This window comes from Pezoporus wallicus, unplaced genomic scaffold, assembly GCF_028554395.1.
Source record: "Pezoporus wallicus isolate ANWC-B61680 ecotype Strahan unplaced genomic scaffold, APGP_CSIRO_Pwel_v1 contig_4901, whole genome shotgun sequence".
NCBI classification, from domain to species: domain Eukaryota; kingdom Metazoa; phylum Chordata; class Aves; order Psittaciformes; family Psittacidae; genus Pezoporus; species Pezoporus wallicus.
Window position 1 is genome coordinate 5,519,115 of NW_026640354.1, and position 18,230 is coordinate 5,537,344.

Genomic DNA, 18,230 nt, shown 5'->3' on the forward strand with positions numbered 1-18,230 from the left:
CTTAACTTTGCTTAAATTCAAGAGGATAATTGATGAATGTAGCATCAGGCAATCAGATAACATCAAAGACCTTAAAACTCGCAATAATCCCGATCCTTCTGAAAGATGTAGGATGTCTGCATGCTCAGAAGCACTCTTTCAAGTATGAGGCTTTAACTCAGCTAGTCTGTAAAGTAAAGCCCAAATCCTCCTGCTAATCCCATGCATCACTGTTTAAGCCTGGAGTTCATAGATATGCAATAACACATAATACCATGGGGAGGAGAGAACAGCTATGAGGGATGTACTGCACTGAAGGCTCATTAGAGCTTCCTGCCACAAGATGTAACCAAAGTGGAATAGGAAACCCATAATGGTATGGGCAGGAGAATGAATTTAAGCTTGACTCTGTGAGAGGAGATTTGCATCCATAAAAGTCCTCTGAGCTATGAAGCTATTGCTTTCAGGAAAGGTTATAAGAGAACCATATCAATTAGTGAAGGTCAGCCTCCAATAGGTAGGTTTTTGCAGTTATACTAAGCTATGTATTTATGTAAATCTTGTCAGTTTATTTAAAGATTCTGTCTAAACTATTGCTGTCTCAGAGCTGTGAACATATAGGCAATTTTGAAAGAGATTATATAATGGCCAACAGTAGTAGGAGAGACAATTGGAAATAATGGATTTCTGATGAGATCTGTTAGAAAAATGAATTATTTTTTTTTTCCTTCTTCTGAAGCAAGTAAGATACTCGTGAAGTGTCAATGCAACATAAAGCTCCCGTAAGTGTTTCAGAAAATATTACTGGAATAGATTTGCAGGATGAACGTGTATCACTTTCAGGTAGGGTTCAGGTAGATGACAGATACAAACGAAGCTTTGGATCCCAGTATTAAAAGCTAGTATCTGCTGCAGCTCACTTTTGGTTTAGTCTATGGGAGTTAGGACTGCTATATATTCCTGTAAGAGTATGTAGTAAATTCAAAGGTTCCAAACACACACACACACATACATAAAATATAGACATATGAATATGCATATATTTATATCAATCCAAGCCATGATTTGTTCCTTTTTGAAAACATTCTTAACTAGGAAACGGAAAAATGCTGTTTGCTGTTTTCCTAAGAGGAGTTTTACTGATGAATGCAAATGTACAAGGCTGATTTGTACTCACAGATAGGAGATATTAAGCTCAGTTCTTCATTACTGCCCATCAAACAGATTTTTGGTTAATATTTTAAAGATTTTATTCTGCTGTTAATTTATCTTAAGATGTTTTTTCCAGGCTGAAACTGAGCTTCATTTCAGCAAAGACTGATTGCTATTTGCATTTAGGGAAAAAGCTCTTGAATGTGCATTACCCAAGTTCCATTAAACCAAGAGGACTGGTAGGTTTCCTAATGCATGGCAATTTTGTCAGGAGCTCTGCAATACAATTTCAGTAAACCCTCAGTTCCACTTTCCCCTCACTTACTGACTTCTCAACAAGCTCTAAATCCCTTTCCTTTCGTGTGAGTATTCTCCTTTCCATTCTGTAGTTTTCTGTGGTCTTTTTACAAACATCCTAACAGACCACAAACACCTTTGTGAAGTTCAGTCTCCTGTGCAATTTCTCAACATGTCTCTTCCTTTATGGAACTTCCTGCTTTTTCAGAGTATTATAAGACATCTGACACCAGGCATCTGAAGTGTTTGATTTCTGTCTTTGAAATTAACTGCGTACTTTGAAAAGAGAAAAGTTGGGTCTGCTGAAAAGTTATTTTTCAGCTGGTCATGAAAGTCAGTTACCATTCCACACCTAGAAATGGAAAATTGCCTATGGTGGTACACACTGTCTGTTAGACTTCATTGTAAGAATCCATACAAGACTCAAGTAAGGTCAAAGGGTTCTGTCATATGAATACACCTGAGCTGAAAAACATATTGAATCAAATGTACAAGCTGTCTCAAGCCTGAAAGGGAAATCACCGAGTTCCAAATTTAAGCTCTTCTGTCTACTTACATCTTAGTATGCAAGATCCTATAAGAATTACTGAGCTTCTGTTTTATGTGAAAGAGAAAATATTAAGACTTTCTCTTCTTACATATCAGCATAAGTAGTCATGTTAATATTTTTTCATTAGCAATTTGGAGTTATGTGCTTAATTCTGAAACAGAAAAAAAAAAGTGCTCCTGCACACTGCAGAAGAAAATGACGAACAGAACTGACACCACTCAATTTTAATTATTTAACAGGTTTTCTGTGTATTCCATGGTTAACATAGAAATTGGACTAAATGTTTCTGATGTACAGAACTGAAGATAAGAAATATTACCCATTTGTTTTCATCACATATGATGCATGATATGTTAACAAAAATTCTGTGTAATTTTAGTAGAATGATAACAAGCGTTTTTTCTTCTTTCTACACTTATCTTTTTACTTATTTCTCTCTCATCCATTGCTTTGGCTGTCTAATTACCCTTTCTGTGTTTCTAATTTCCCCTTCTTCCTTTCCCACTGCCTGAGTTGCTTGTATAGCCTTTCATTCTCTTTGATTGATTTGCTCTTTTTGATTTCCCTTATCTTTTACATTTCTTTGCATGTTTTCTTTTCATTTATGAGTTTTGTTGTCTTGTGCAATTTCCTTTCTGCTCCACATGTGTACATGAATTCTGTGTATTTTTTCTGTTGCCTTTTCTTCCCTCCTTCCTTCCTTCCTTGGCCTTCCTGTTCAGATAATGGTACTTCAGTGACACAGACTTCAATGTTGACAAGAAAAACAACAAGAAAGAAGTAACTGATCTAATCTTTCATACTCTCATAAATCCTCAAAATCACTGTAAATTGTGACGGATATTAGCCAAATGCATGTGTCAAATATATGCAGGTGAGATAATGGTTATTTGTAAATACTACATTTCCCTCCCTGTTCCTGGAAAAGGTTGCCTTTTATCAGCATACTGCAAAACTAACACCAATCTTCATTGGGGCAACTCTCTATTTCTATAAGATTAATAACAGATTTTGATGAAGTTTATCTTGACCTTACCTACCCTGCTGTAACTTTAGGTGGGTGCATTATACCAACAGGGGATTGTTTCTTAGTTCTGTCAACAGAATTCAGTGGCAGTCACTGTCTGTGTTCGTAATGAGCAATTGTAATGAGATCTTGTTTTCTTCTGAAATTGCCAGGTCCTTGCATGGAAGCTAATAAGCCTTAAAGGGATATCATGTATTTTTTTTTTCTTCTTTTTTCATCAAGGAGCCTTTTGCAAGTATATATATCAGTGTATGCATGCCAATACATAAGTCTAAGGTAGTGCGTTACTGAAGATAAACATCTCAGTTAAATATTTTGGAAAACACTCTGACACAAGTAACACTGAAAGGAAATTTTCTTATGAATAGAATTCATAGGATTTTTAATTAAATTGTCTTCCTACTACTGTTCATATGTACTTCATTATTTTATAACATATTTGTTTCCCATGTTAAAGAAAAACTCCAGTGCTGGAGAAATGCTAGTTTGTGCTCGTTTCCCAACTTTATATATATTTTAGTGCAGTTATATAATATTGAACATCTCCAATTACTGGTGATTCCTGCTCTATATGATTAGTAAATTTATTAATGAAATTTATAAAGCTTCTCTTACCCAAAATACTTAACCTTTGCATATGAATTGACCCCTTTATACTTCAGTAAAATTCTAATCTTTAATCAGAACATTCACAGAATAGAACTGAATTTGTTAAATAAATACTTTAGGAAAGAGAAATATTTATTAAAGGCTTCTGTTACAACAACAAAAGAAGTCTGCTTTGACCTCTTTACCTTGGTAGATTCAAAGCCCATAAACATCTATGATTAGTATAAGAAGTCACTGCATCCATCCACAGCACATTCTTAAAATGTGGAAATGAGAGAGATGGCCCATCAGGTGCCTGTTCAGTATATCATCACAAGTTCTCATATAGGAAAGAGATAAGAGAGCTAAGGTATGACATTGCTCAGTGGACCAGCATGATGGCTCAGAAATTATGGGCGGCATTACAGTCTAACTGACAACACAGTGAATTCTCTGTACTTGGAGCTTCTTCAGTGTTAAGAGTGATCAGAATTAGAAGGCTGCCAAAATAACTTTAAAGCCTTTTTGCAGTCTTTCAGCCTTTCTTACCTTTGGATTATATGGTAATCAGATGAGTGGAGAGATACAAGATATCTGTTGTGTATTTTTAGCTCCAGCAAATGTGAAGGACTCCTTTTTTGCTTTACATCAAAGATCGCAGTCCCAGGAACACTATAGATTGCCACAACATTTTGGGTTGCTCTAGGTTATGCCAAATTGCTTTCAGTATTTATACTTTCCTAGGAACTCTGTCATCCAAACAAGAACTGTGCTTGAACATGATTTATTTTTTTTTTCGAAATGTAAAGCCATAAAAAAGTATGTATCAAGAAAATAAATTCTTAAGATTTATGTAAAATACTCATTTTCATGAATGAATGTAATGTCTTTTATTTCAGGTTTCAGCATAGCTTCCCCTAAAAACCAAGTAATATCATAAATATGAAAATAGAAGGGCTTTGTTAGAATTAAAAAAAAAAAAAAAGATTGGGTTGAGAACATCCCAACTTGCCTACAAAACTGGAGCAGATTCACAAAATAAAAACTAAATTTAAAGCCCTTCTTCAATGTTCTTAAAACTTCACTATATGTATTTTTTACAACATTAATAACATCATATGTCATAGCCATTGTAATGCTCTTTGGAAACCTTATCTTAATTCTTAAGAAAAATTATCTTAGTGACACAAGACATCAAGTGCTATGGTTCAGTAGCTTCCTGAAATAATGACTTGGGCTTCTAGCCGGACAGGTATATGAATATTACAACCCTCTTCTACTGTCTTAGAATAGTAAAAAATAATCTCCATTTTGTTCTGCCCATCTAAAGCCTGCAGATGTGTGCATGGATGGCTTGGCGGAATTCTGCTTTAGGAATATTTCCCTAAATATCTAGTCTTAAATTTGTTATGAGCAGTGGTTCAGAAAAAGCAAACTATAAAACAGGAGGAATTGTCTAAAATCAATTGAATAATAAAAGAAATTATATTGCATGCTTTCCTTATTGGACTGAAGTGACGCTTAGGTTTAGTGCTAGCATTTCATGTCATTCCAATTACAGAAACCTAGAAATAGAAAAAAAAACCTTTTGTCATATGCTAACAAATAATTGAACCTTCCTTGGAGCAGGTTTCCGTGTTATGTTCAGGGAGTGCCTTTCAGTGGAGATGCAGTTGCTTGTATTATTATAACCAGACTGTATTATGAAGAGAAGCTTATTAGAATAAGTAAGAATGAGTAATACTGAAAGGAATAATTTGCCTAATGGAAGCTTGAATCAGTATAATACTTTGACTTTTGTCATATTTGAGATTCACTTTTGAATACAGAAGTGGTAAGAATTGCCTTCAACTGCTAACAGCCAGAATGTCAAGAGGGAAGCTTGGAAGTTCAGTTTATTCTGGCCAGCAACTCTGTTGGCATTCATTCTGCGTCTTTCACTGTATCAGTGAAGACCACAGGACTTCACAACTTATAAAATATTTGCAGGTTTGTAAAAATCTCATTTAACAAAGCTAAAACTGGAATAATCAACAAGATTATATATATATAAATAATAGTAAATTCTTAAAAAAAAGTCTTGATCATTTTTACAATCAGTAAGATAGTTTGAGCTTCATTTTGGCAGAGCAGTTTTAATAAAAACTATTTCAGAGCTAAAATTATTGAAGAATCCAACTTTAATACTGGGTGGGTTTGGTTTTTTGTTTGTTTGTTTGTTTGTTTTTTTAAGTAAGTCTCTTATATTATTGATGCCAAAAGATATCCATTGTGGAGATATATATTGTGAACCTATAAATCAAAATTTGTTATACTAATAAGCATTGACTTCATAAGAGGTATTGGCAATAAAATAAAGTTCCGCTAAAATTGCTCTAATGTTTCAGGTTTAATTATTAAGAGAAAAGGAAAGCCTGAAAAAAGGATATATGTAGTAATGTTTTTGAAATTAATTCTGTGCAAAATTTCATATTAGAAGGTCAGCTTTCAACAAGCTAAACCCCAGAGGAAGAACAATGTCCTGAATCGTTTCTGGAGCAAAATGATAAATACGATTTCTGTGTGTCTGAACAAGCAAGTAGGAAGACAATTTCATTTCTGTGTACACTATTGATTGTGATACTGGTTGTGCTGTATTTCATTGTGTACAGGTGTGCACTGGAGCAATACCTAAAAAGTACAAAAGATGAAAAGTATAATTTAAAAATCCTCAGAGAAATTGGGGGTATTTTTTACAAAAGGTGTACAGAAAGAGACTTTGTTATTCAGTCACTCTGCTTTTTTCCTAAAATATGACTGAGGTGGTTATAGTGTAGTTTAATGAGGAGAAACTGAACAGAGAAGAGGTTTCTTTAGCTTAGCAGAAACGCGCATGTTATTTCCAATGGCTGAAAGCTGTAACCATATCTGAATTTATAATAAGCCAAAATACTGTAACAGTAATGATGATTATAATTGGTACAAACTACCAATTGAAGTGGTGGCTACTTCATGTGTTCCTGTGTTAAAGTTAGATTGCATGTCTTTCTAGAAAGAATTCTCTAAACAGCCATAACTTATTGGGCTAAGTACATTTGTAACTGGAGGCAATATGAAGATCTGAGATAAATAAGAGACAAAACTGATGCATGTCTACTGTGTGTTGCTGACTGATAACTTGCAATACATTCTTATCAGGAAATCTCTACATCTTAGATGATTAGATCCTAAAATAGAGAAATTAAATAGCCTGATAAAATGCATAATTATTTATTAAAACACATAATTATTTCTTACTGTAATACGTTCTTGCCTAAATGAGTCTTTGAATCAAATAGTAACTGTATTGGCTGATCAATACACAAAAATATTATCAGCAGTCAATAAATGGGCTTCTCCGGGGAGCTGTAAAGCAAAATTTTATTTTCTACAGGGAATGCATATTTTGTTGTTGTTTAAGACTGTAATATTAAGTAATGCAATACTAGAAATATGTATTATTCTTCAAAGGTCCTTGGTTATAAAGCGAAGAAAACAGTCTTATGCTTAAAATTACTTGATTGCAGCTGAAAAATAAATATATTTACCAGTAAAAGAAACATTAATTCTCCTCCAAAATTCATATGGATATTTTACAATTACATAATTTCTTAAAACCTAAATTGACTATAAATTGTTTATGTGTTTTTTCTGTACCTGTAACCTACAGGACTGTTTAATCATATCCTGTCTGATTCTTGCTCTGCAGTACTGTAGATGCACAGCGCATCAGTGCCCCCTGCAGACTTGAAATACTAGTATAACATTTAAAAAAATACGCTATTGATCTTTGTTGAAGTAACTATTCAGAAAAAGAACAGCTTTGCATCCTGTTGTAACATTTCTTTTTTCCTCCTTCCTTCTTTAAAAGTGAAATCACAGCTTCTGGGTAAAGAGAAAATGCTTCAGAAATTTAACCTAAAAATTAGGGCACATTTTGATATATTTGTGCTAATAAAAAAAAAATCCTTTCTGTTTTTCATCAAAAAAAACCAGCGTATGAAAAGCAGAAACCAGAAACATAAGCAATTCAGAATATATGTGTAAACTTTAAAATTAATAGTTACAAAAAGTTACAAAAATAAAATGGTTACAAAAAAGAAAAAAATGGTTACAAAAAGAATTTGATCTTCCAAGAGACAAATTCTGTAATGTGTAGGATGTTCAGAGTGTGCAGAAATTACTGCTTTATGTGCAAAACTGATGTAGGTATTCATGTATATTTTTGGCAATTTACTCGAAATCACACATAAAATATAAAGTTTGGGGTTTGTGTCTACCCCTTCAGCTCCTGCTCCCATCTTCTCAAATGATTACTAAATTTCTAGAATAACATTAGTTATGGGTTTATGGATTTCTTTTGAAACTCTGAAGTTTAAAGGAAGCAGTGCTTGGTCATAGCCATAGTATAAATCTTAATTCACATATGTATGGGGAAAAGGAAGGGTGTCAGCTTATAAAATCCTAAGCTGTTAAAATTGCAAGCAGTGTCAAAAATAGGACATGAATGCAAATGACTTGAACTTCAAAAAAACACCTGTCTCTATACGGTAAGCTTACTGATATATACGTGCTCCAGACCAGCTTTCTGAAGCCAGATTTTCCCATTTTTCCTTTCTTCATCCACTCTAAAATTAAGGGATAGATAGGTTAAGATGCTGCACTGCTAGTTACTCATAAAAGGTCCCAGATGACATAAAGTGTGAGTTAGCATTTCTTAACTGTCAAAAGAACTCCTTATAAAAATAGCAAGATACAATATTAAGGCTTTTACATCTGTAAGAAGCAAGGCTGAAGGCCAAATTACATTGCCCATACATTAATTTCTTAGAACTGTTGACATATTTCATTGACGTTATAAAATTGAGTAAGTATTGTATGAAAATGAAGGGAAGTGATTAGATCTCTTCAGTTTCTGGGCACTATAAACATATGTATAACACCGATAACTGGCTTCCAGCATTTACCAGCTATAAAATCCATTTCATAAACCAGAAGATCTAAAATATTCTCAAATGAGAGTTAGCTTGTTCAGTTCAATCTCTAGTCAATGGAGAAGGTGGTATTTTTCTTAGAATGGGTTGAACTGGAGATGCCTCTCCCTCCCTATAAACTGTCTACAGGGAGAAGGAAGGCGACAGGTCAAGCAAATTTCCAAGCTCTTAGGCAGATGATGTCTGACAAAGTGAATTCTGTCCTAGAGCTTTATTGGCGGATAAAATTTCTTTGAATATTTAGGAAGGAAAAGGCTATTTTGGATGACATTTTGAAGCCTTGGAGAATTTGGAATTGAAAAGGGAATGAACATAAGGTCACAAGTATTGAACATTTTAATTACTTTATTATTGATTGTTCTTATTGCTGCTGTCATTGTCACTGTTACAGTATTTATTCACTCTCAAGTAAAGTGACAGTGCTCAATACAAATACATTTTGGTCAGAAAATTGTGAGAGAAAAATATTTCATGCTCCAATATTTAACAACCTTTCTTTAGGAAAATCGCATTAGTAAGAACGTAACTTTATTTAGTATACTCTTACAGTAATTCCATATTAATATGAGAAAGAAAGAAAAGACCTCTACCAGTATTGCCTCTTACACTAGGACACTCTAAAATATGATACTGCTGTAAGGAAAAAAAAAAAAAATATTAAATTGGAAGTAATAGCAGGCAGCAGATAATGTACGCAAAAATATCCCAAGCTGAACTTGTGAATTCTCAAATAGAAGCTTCCTTCTTGATAGCTTCAATCAGTATGAGGTGGATGAAAATTTTGATAATGTCTGGACCAAAAAATAATTGCATACCCTGAAGCTTCCAATTAATAAATATACATGAGACAAAAGCACCCTGTAGGAGGCTGATATCACATTGTGCTTCTGCACAAAGGGACTGTTTTGGTTGGGAAAAATAGGTGCTGGGGTGTTCTGGAGAGGAAAGTGAGTGCTGAAAAATAAGAACTCCTGAAAAGATTTGGTCTTGGACAAAAGAAGGGGGCCAGGAAAGGAGGTAAACATCCTGCCTGGAGGATCCTGGAAGTGGAGAAAGGTAATGTAGATGAGGAAGGTGCATGGAGATGAATACCAGGGAACATGGCTGGTAACAGTTAAGACCAGCAGCGAAATGTGAATCAACATCGCTTTCCACTTTAGCTTCCCAACCAGCAGCAGATTTCCTATTGGGAAGGGAAGTGAAAAACTAGTGAACATAACAGGGCATGGGGTGGAATGAGGTAAAGTGTGAGATAAACAAGCAGGGTAAAAGCTTTAATCTTATCAGTTCTTAAGTAAACCTCAGTATCCAGATCCACTATGGGCTACAGTTTGCTTTCTCATCTGTGAAACATGCTTTATTGACTGTAAAATATTTTTTCCTCATAGAATAAAAGTACATAAAGGCCTATTATTTTAGTTCCTTATCTGTTAACTTGTAAAATACTATCTAGGAAACTTTTGGTAGTATATTTTTTTACTGTTAATATCACAGGAAGCTTTTGACTTGTCATACTTACAGCATTCCTCTTTATGCACTCAATGAGAATGCAGTAATATTTTAACTAAATGCCAGATTACTGATGAATAAATGATGTTTGTGTGTATGCATGCCAGCCATTCTCCAGCATTAAGTTATAATTAGAAATGAAGCCTGAAAGAAAGACTAGATAATACATAACAGTAATCTGCATTTTAACTCTTCCTGTACTAATAATTTCTTATTTCTGTGTCCTCCTGCTTGCAGACCAGCTCTCATGGTAATTTCATAGTGAGTGGTACAGAACGCCTTTTATATTCCTTTCTCTCTCCAGTCATACAGCCTTTGAATAGCAAAATGTTTTTAAATATTATTCAGGTGCCTAAACTGTTCTTATATGATACACCTCAGAACAAAGTATGTACCGCATTTTATCTGTAATGTAATCAGGGTGCATTGAAGTTGCAGCCTGCCAAAGTGTGTGTTTCTATGTACATATGGAAGTGCTGTGGCTCTCTAGAATCCCCCTCACTCCTGTCAGAGAGTGCCCTTCCTTGTTATTCCTAAGTGTATCTCACAGGGAGCAAGATCTATTAGGCATGCCCAGAAGAAATTGAGAAGAGAGTGTACAAGGCATAGCCAATGATGGCAGATACTTGCTTTCACTTTTTATTCTTCATATCAGTAGTAAGAGCACTGTTCTGGTTTATGAGATACTTGACTTCAGTTTTGTTCTCAGCTTGATGGAATTATCAACTTGCTAGTCTGCTACCAGGACTGTAAGAGCTCACCAAAGCAGTTCCTCAGCCTGTTCTGTCCTGCATGGAACAAGCATTCATTGAGATGAGTGGAGAAAGGAAAAGTGTTTGCATATGGTTCCCCATCCCTTGGGTTATTCATCTGAATAAAAACTTTTCCATTGTATCAATTGCTCTTGAAACATTTAATATCCTTTCTTTGAAGCAGGGCTCCAGACACCTGGAGAATCTTCACTGTGGGCAAAGACCAAAGGTTTAGGTACTACTGTCTTGAGAATTAAATGTGGGAACCTTGCCTGAGATGAATTACCACTTAGGAAATCAATTGCATATTCAGGAGCAAGAAGTGATTCTCCTTTATCCCTCACAGACACACTGAGCAATAAAATTCCGTAGGTAGATCTTCCATTTTGGAGTCTAAGTTCTGGATGTCATTACTGAGGTGGATGAATGTCTTTAGTCCTTGAAGCTAGATAGAAGCTTTGGTAAACAGTAGTGACTACCTTCTTGAATCGTGATTTTTTTACACAGCTCTCACAGCATCTCTCTTACTTAGCCAGCTAGGACTGGGACAGGATGGTTGTATTCTGATCTAACAGAGGATTTTCAGATGTACAAGTACAGTGCCATGTGAAAAAAAATAACATTTCTGATCTGCTGAGAGAATCTTCCAGGAGGGAATGAAAGTGGTTATCCCATTCAAACCCACTAGTTTCAAGAAACATAAGTAGTTTCATAAATCAATAAAAAGATGCAATACTTGGGCATTTTAAGTGCTGTTTTTCTAAACAGTAGCTAAGATGGAATTGAAAAGAGGTTTTCTAACTGTGATTATTGACTAAATGTGAAAAAGAAAGCTGAAGCTCAGCAGATTTGAGATTTGTTTGATCTTCAGAAAGTTAAAGATTGGCACATTGGTCTACTCAATGCTCAGTAGTTTTGATTGCTCACCTTTTTTTTTTTAGTTTACTGTTTGCATGATAGGAAGCCAAGAGTCAAAGGGAGGGTGGGAAAGTCTATAAACCAGCAAAACTAAGCCAAAGATCATTGAGAACAGTTAAAAGATTCAATGCTCACTTACTTCCGAAAGCAATCCAAGGAAAAAGAGGACTGGATTTGGTACAGAAATTCAGTTCTAGCAAAATCATTATTTGTCATGTCCTAAACTTAGGGACTCAGTTTTGTTTGGTTTTTTTTTTCAAATATAATCTAAGGTAAACTCACTTCAATGTCTTATTTAGGAAGGCTTTTGCTATTAAACTTTCAACATAAAGTGTTGTTGCTGCAAATTCTGTGTCATTAACTTACTTATCTGTTGCAAAGTCTATGGAATCTACATGCTTTAAAGCAAACAGAACAGAAAGATGTCTCTTACTACATGTGTTTCCTTTTCCTCTTTCCCCTTTCACCTCTTTCCATACCTGACATTTCTTCCCATATCTGGCACTGTTATGCATCATGGATTTCATAATTTTGTCGTTGGATTTGTAAACCGAACTTTCATGAACTTCATTGTATCTGTTAATTGTATTCTCACATCCTCAGCTTCACTGTATATTGAATATATTATTTTCATTGCTAAGAGTTTGCACTATTAAACAAGATGCTGTGTGTGCAAAAGCAGTTGCAAATGATGTTAGACCAACTGTGAATTTTTAAATGGAAAGCTGCAAGTACAGTATCACTGAGTTCTGCTACCAAATATTGTGCCTAGTGTGAGGGAGAATCTGATCTTATGGCCTGCAACATACATTGTGAATTGAATTTTTCAGAGACATGCCTGATCATAAGTCATCTCTATTAGGCAGACACCTGATTCTTCCAAATCAAACAAACACTGAGGTTTTGGGGGGAGGAAGGGAGGGAGAAGAAATAAAAATCAAATGCAAACTGCTGAAATACATACCTTTCTAGTAATCTCTTCAACTGCTTTCTAAATTACAGTGTTGAGTGATTTAAGTGGTTTCTCCAGTAAAGTAAGCATGCAGATATACTGTTCTAAGGTTCACTGCAGTCAGTGACATACTATTTAAAGTATTGTCCCTGACATGGTTGTCAATATTTAAATAAACAACCTGTAAAAGGCTTTGTTCATTCTTGCCAAATTACGTGAAAGGTACTAGTGTTTTATTCCTGTTTACACCAACATTTCCCTGAAGTGGAGTTGTTTTCAGTTTCAGAATGTTTTGAATTTATATTCTACCATGCAGGCTAATGCCCTTGGAAAATCTTTCCTTTGGCTCCAAAATCTAAAACACTTGCTTAAAATAATATCCTGTCACAACCTAAGAAAAATGACATGTACAGACTTTTCCACCAAAGAAAATTGCAAGTAACAGCAGTTGCTTCCCAGCACAAATTACTTTATTGACAAGCTAAAAATACAAACTTCCTTATCGCACTCATATCAGATAAGGCTAAATCCATTACTTCAGTAATAAAATGTTAAGTGTGTAAGTACCAGAAGATATAGGCAGTGGAGATGCTATCATACCACTGGGACTCCAGTGCCATCGCATGTCTCATCAACCTGTTTCATGGAAAAATGTCAGAGTGCTTCTGTAGACATGTCTGCCATCAGCCTGATAATGAATTGCTTTCGAGACAAGTCTGCTCTCTGCAGGCCTCAGTTTGAAGTCCTTCATACAGATAAATCTCCTTTAAAAAAAAAAAAAAAAAAAAATACCCCTCAGGTAATTCTACAACTTAGCAAGATCCCCTCCAAGCCTATCCTTCTCCAGGCTGAACAGTCCCAGCTTTCTGCCCTGATTGCTGGTACAGGGGTTAAACCAGTGACAGGCAGCTCAGGCCCTACACTGCTGGGTCAGAGCACAGTGGGGGCATCCCAGAAGGTTTGTTAGCTTTTTAATCCACAGAATCATAGAAACAATTAGGTTGGAAAAGACCTTTAAGATCATCAAGTCCAACCTTTATCCCAAGGCCTTCCAGGTCCACCACTAAACCATATCATTAGGGGTCTCATCTATACAGTTTTTGAACACTTCCAGGGAAAATGATTCCATCACTTGCACCAGTGATTGGGCAGCCTGTTCCAATGCCTGATCACCCTCCTGGTGAAGAATTTTTTTCCTGATATCCAATCTTAACCTCCCCTGTTACCTCTTGTCCTATAAACTTCTTCCTTGGGAAAAGAGATCAGCCACCTCGTATCTCCATCTTCCTTTCAGGCAGTTGCAGAGAGCGATAAGGTCCCCCCTGAGCCTTCTCTTCTCCAGACTAAACAAGTCCAGTTCCCTCAGTTCTTCCCCATAAGACTTATTCTCCAGACCCTTCACCAGCTTCGTTGCCCTTCTCAGGACCTGCCCCAGCACCTCAATGTCTCTCTCGTAGTGAGGGGCACAGAAGTGAGCATAGTGCAGCCTCACCAGTGGTTGTACGAGATGAAGATCATTGCCCTGGCCCTGCTGGCCACACCATTTCTGTTACAGGCCGTTGGCCTTCTGGGCTGCCAGGGCACACTGCTGGCTCAGATAGAGCCAGATAGAACTGGCTCAGATAGAACTCAGATACTTCAGTCAGATAGAATCATAGAGTCAACTAGGTTAAAAATGCTTCTAACTCCACACACTAATAGTTTCAGGCTCTTTTAGGAAATAGGACAGCAACAGGGGAGTGGGAGCACAGCTGGTATCAGTATATGTACTTTTATTTTAATGACATAACATCAAGCATGATTCATATATTCCTGCCATTCCATTTATCATACATCTGCTTGAGTGGCAAAGTGTAATATAGAACAACCAAGATTTCAGACTGCACTAATACCTATATTTAGACAAGCATTTCAAACTTGCATGCATTCAGCTATGAAATACAAGATTGCAGGCCTTTAAATTTCAGCTATCTGAGCTAATTTTAAGATTAAAAAGAATATGTTGATGCTCACAGCAACTTAGAAGATCTTTCTGTGCATTACTGACATGCAAGGCAATGACAGTCTGGGAAAAAACAGGCAAAAATACAGAATATTGCAGCCTTGTTGGGTAGCATCAGTGAATCAAGTTTTGCCTGATTTATTTTTGTTACACTTTGACAATACTTCTAACACCTCAATTACTGTGTTTCTTTAAACATTTCCCGGCTCTTGATTCTAAATGTTTTAGTTAAACTGTGTTGACCGGAGGTCATTGATTATTTGCAGCAGCAGCTTCAATGGCTCATGGGTGCAGCTGCAGACCTTTGCCCCACTAACCAGCCAAGGCAAATCCTCTGCTTTTCCAGTAAGCCAGCGAGCCACAGGGTATCTGCACATAAGCAGTCAGGCACCATCTAGAAGCAAAACATCCAGAACAACACAGCAAAGGCTGACAAACCCAGCGAAATACTAGCAAATGAACCAGGGAGAAATCAACCTACCAAGGAGCTTTCCTTTCTTGCTTCTCTGTGGATTAGAATGTCAACCTAAAAATGAAGCCAGGCTGCATTACTTGCACTCATAAAATGTGATTTGAAGCACACTCCTGTCATTCTATTTTAGAGAAAAACAGTAGCTTCCCATCAGAAAAGGCATGTGAAACTTCCATGGCTGTAGATCAGTGCTTCCAAGTAGATGCAAGAATGTACAACCTGCCAGTGAGGCAAACATCCTCTCATTCAGTATTTTATCCCTGACATTAGCTGTAACTGGGTTCAGAGGAGTAAATTTTGCAATGGTCATCTATAGGATTATCTGTCATGAAAGAAATGATCTCTGTAATTACTTGTAGTGAGAGTAAAGTTTATGCCCTGATTCTTTCCCTTAGGTTTTAGGGGGGTTGTGGTTTTGTTGTTGTTGGTTTTTCTTGTTTGTTTGTTTTTTTTCTTTTTTTTTCCCAGAACAAACACAAAGATCAACCCCAAATCCTAGTAATAGCTCTCAAGAAATTTCTCCTGATTCTTTATGTAATTAGTTCAGAGTTTCTCAGACATTTACGCTATGTTTGGGGAGAAAATGAAGATTTTATTTTTTTTCTTTTTTTAATCACGGGTTGTAATCTCAGCAGCAGGTGACTGAACATTTTTAATCTGCTGTGCTAGCCTGGTGGAAGATAACACACACATTATAGTACTCTTAGTGATACTCTGAATGGAATAGCCTATATGAAGATCATGTTAGTTATTTCCCATAGGAGAAAAAAAGGGTGGTTATAAACCCAGTAATTTCTTTGTTGTAATTTTAATCATATAAATGGAAATGTTATTCTATTCATGTAAATGGAAATAAACAGGAAGTCACTAATTTTCTTAAAATTCCAAGCCTCTTATCAGCATGTCTTCTGCCTTCAAAACCTTTTAGGGATTTGGTTTTAGCCTTCTTTTTGTCTGACATCTTTTTGGGTGCATTTTTCTCAATCAAGTGGATGGCTTTTAACCACATTGAAATCACTGTATCCTCATTTCTAAGCACCACAATGTGAGTGTTTTGTCTATCTTGTTTTGGATACAATCTGTATCTCTGCTTCAGTATCCCGTTCTAATGCTTCCCTTACCATTATTGCTCTGCATGTCTCCTCTTTGCTGTCACATAAGCCCTGTGTCCCTTTTGTTCTTTTGCAGGCTCCACTGTTTCTCAATTATTGTGCCTTTCTCTGGCTCCCCTTAGATACTTACTTTGTCTCAAATTATGTCTGTCCTTCCTCTTCCTAGATTCTTTTCCTTGCTACCTGCCTCTCAGCATGTATCGTCTTCTCTGTAAAGGTGATCTATTAATAATGCATATAACTGATTTTTTCAATAGTGATTTTTTCAGACAATGTACTTACTTGGGATACGTTTTATTGTTTTCTTTCAGAATATTATGAAGTTTGTTAGTACTTTTAAATATATAGTGTTATGGTTTAACCTCAGCCAGCAATTAAGCAAGCTCATTAATTAACCATGAAGATACACCTGCTTATTTTCCCTGATGGGATGGGGGAGAGAATTGGAGGGGTAAAACTGAGAAAACTCATAGGTTGAGACAGTTTAATATGTCAAGCAAAAGCTGTGCGTGCAAGTAAAACAAAACAAGTAATTCATTCCCACCAGCAGGCAGGTGTTCAGCCATCTCCAGAAAAGCAGGGCTCCGTCACATGTAATAGTTACTTGGGAATACAAAGAGCGTAACTCCAAACATCCCCCCTTTCCTCCTTCTCCCAGCTTCTATTGCTGAGCATGATGTCTATTCTATGGGATGTCCCCTTGGTCAGTTGGGATCAGCTGTCCTGGCTGTGTCCCCTCCAAGTTTCTTGTGCACCCTCAGCCTACTTGCTGGTGGTGTGAGGTAAGGAGCAGAAAATGCCTTGACTCTGTAAGCACTGCTCAGTGAGAACTAAAACATCTCTGTGTTATCAACTGTTTCCAGCACAAATCTAAAATGTAGCCCCCTCCTAGCTACTATGAAGAAAATTAACCCTATCCTGGCCCAAAGCATCACATATGGGTTGCAAAGAAGTAAACTACTAAAATCAGTTTTTGGGTTGTCATGGCTAAGTGGGATATATAAAAAATTTGGAAGATAGATTTAAGGAGACAAATGCTTGTAGTTGTGAATGCAAAGTCACACTGAAGGTGCCCCATCACACTGCTTCTGGAGTCACACTCTATTTTTATGGTTAGTCATCCCTTTCAAATGCTTCTTGTTAAGACATACTGCAACCTCTACAATAAGGTAAGCAGACGTAGATGATCGAGGCCTTGGGTTGTATGGTTTAGTATGAGGTGTCCCTGCCCATGGCAGGGGGGTTGGAACTAGATGATCTTAAGGTCCTTTCCAACCCTAACTATTCTATGATTCTATGATCCTATGATATAAGAGCAGGTGACAAGGAGAGAGGGAAGGGTGCAGCAGGAGCCAATATATGAATTTTTCTTAATTTTATTTTTTGAAAAGCAGGTATATACCACCATTTTGACCAAAATAAGAATTTGACTGCTGATATTTAACACATTGCTGAAAACATTGGCTTTCACAAGGTGTAACACCTATAAACCATTGCACAGAACATTTAATTTCTAATTTCTGTTTTGGACAAAGTGTCAGTGACATGTCAATTCAACCTAGTCTACCATTCTCTAATACGATTTTTTTTTTTAATTTTTTTTTTTTTTTTTGCACAACATGAAGACATAGGGGAAATATTCATAAAGTTTAAAAAAAACAGTGAAGTATAAATAATAAGGTATTTTATCAGATTACTGTTGCCAAATTTCAGAATTAAAACTTACTTTCTGGAAAAAAAGTAGAACCTTTTAAACTTTATAAAATGAAAGAATAAAGTCTATCTCTTAGTATTGTGCAAACTTATTAAATGGTCATGACTTCGTATGACTTTTGATTCCTTTTGCTTTACCCTCATCCTAGTAATTTCTGTGATGCACATAAGTTGTTCTGGTTAGTAAATCGGTAA

General features: G+C 36.1%; 1 protein-coding gene across 1 annotated transcript in view; it reads left to right on the forward strand.

Moving 5' to 3' along the window:
* The window catches only part of EYS (eyes shut homolog), a gene marked incomplete at its 3' end in the record, with an annotated part of 771,151 nt that overhangs the window by 603,607 nt on the left and 149,314 nt on the right, over nucleotides 1–18,230 (forward strand). The window lies entirely within an intron of this gene.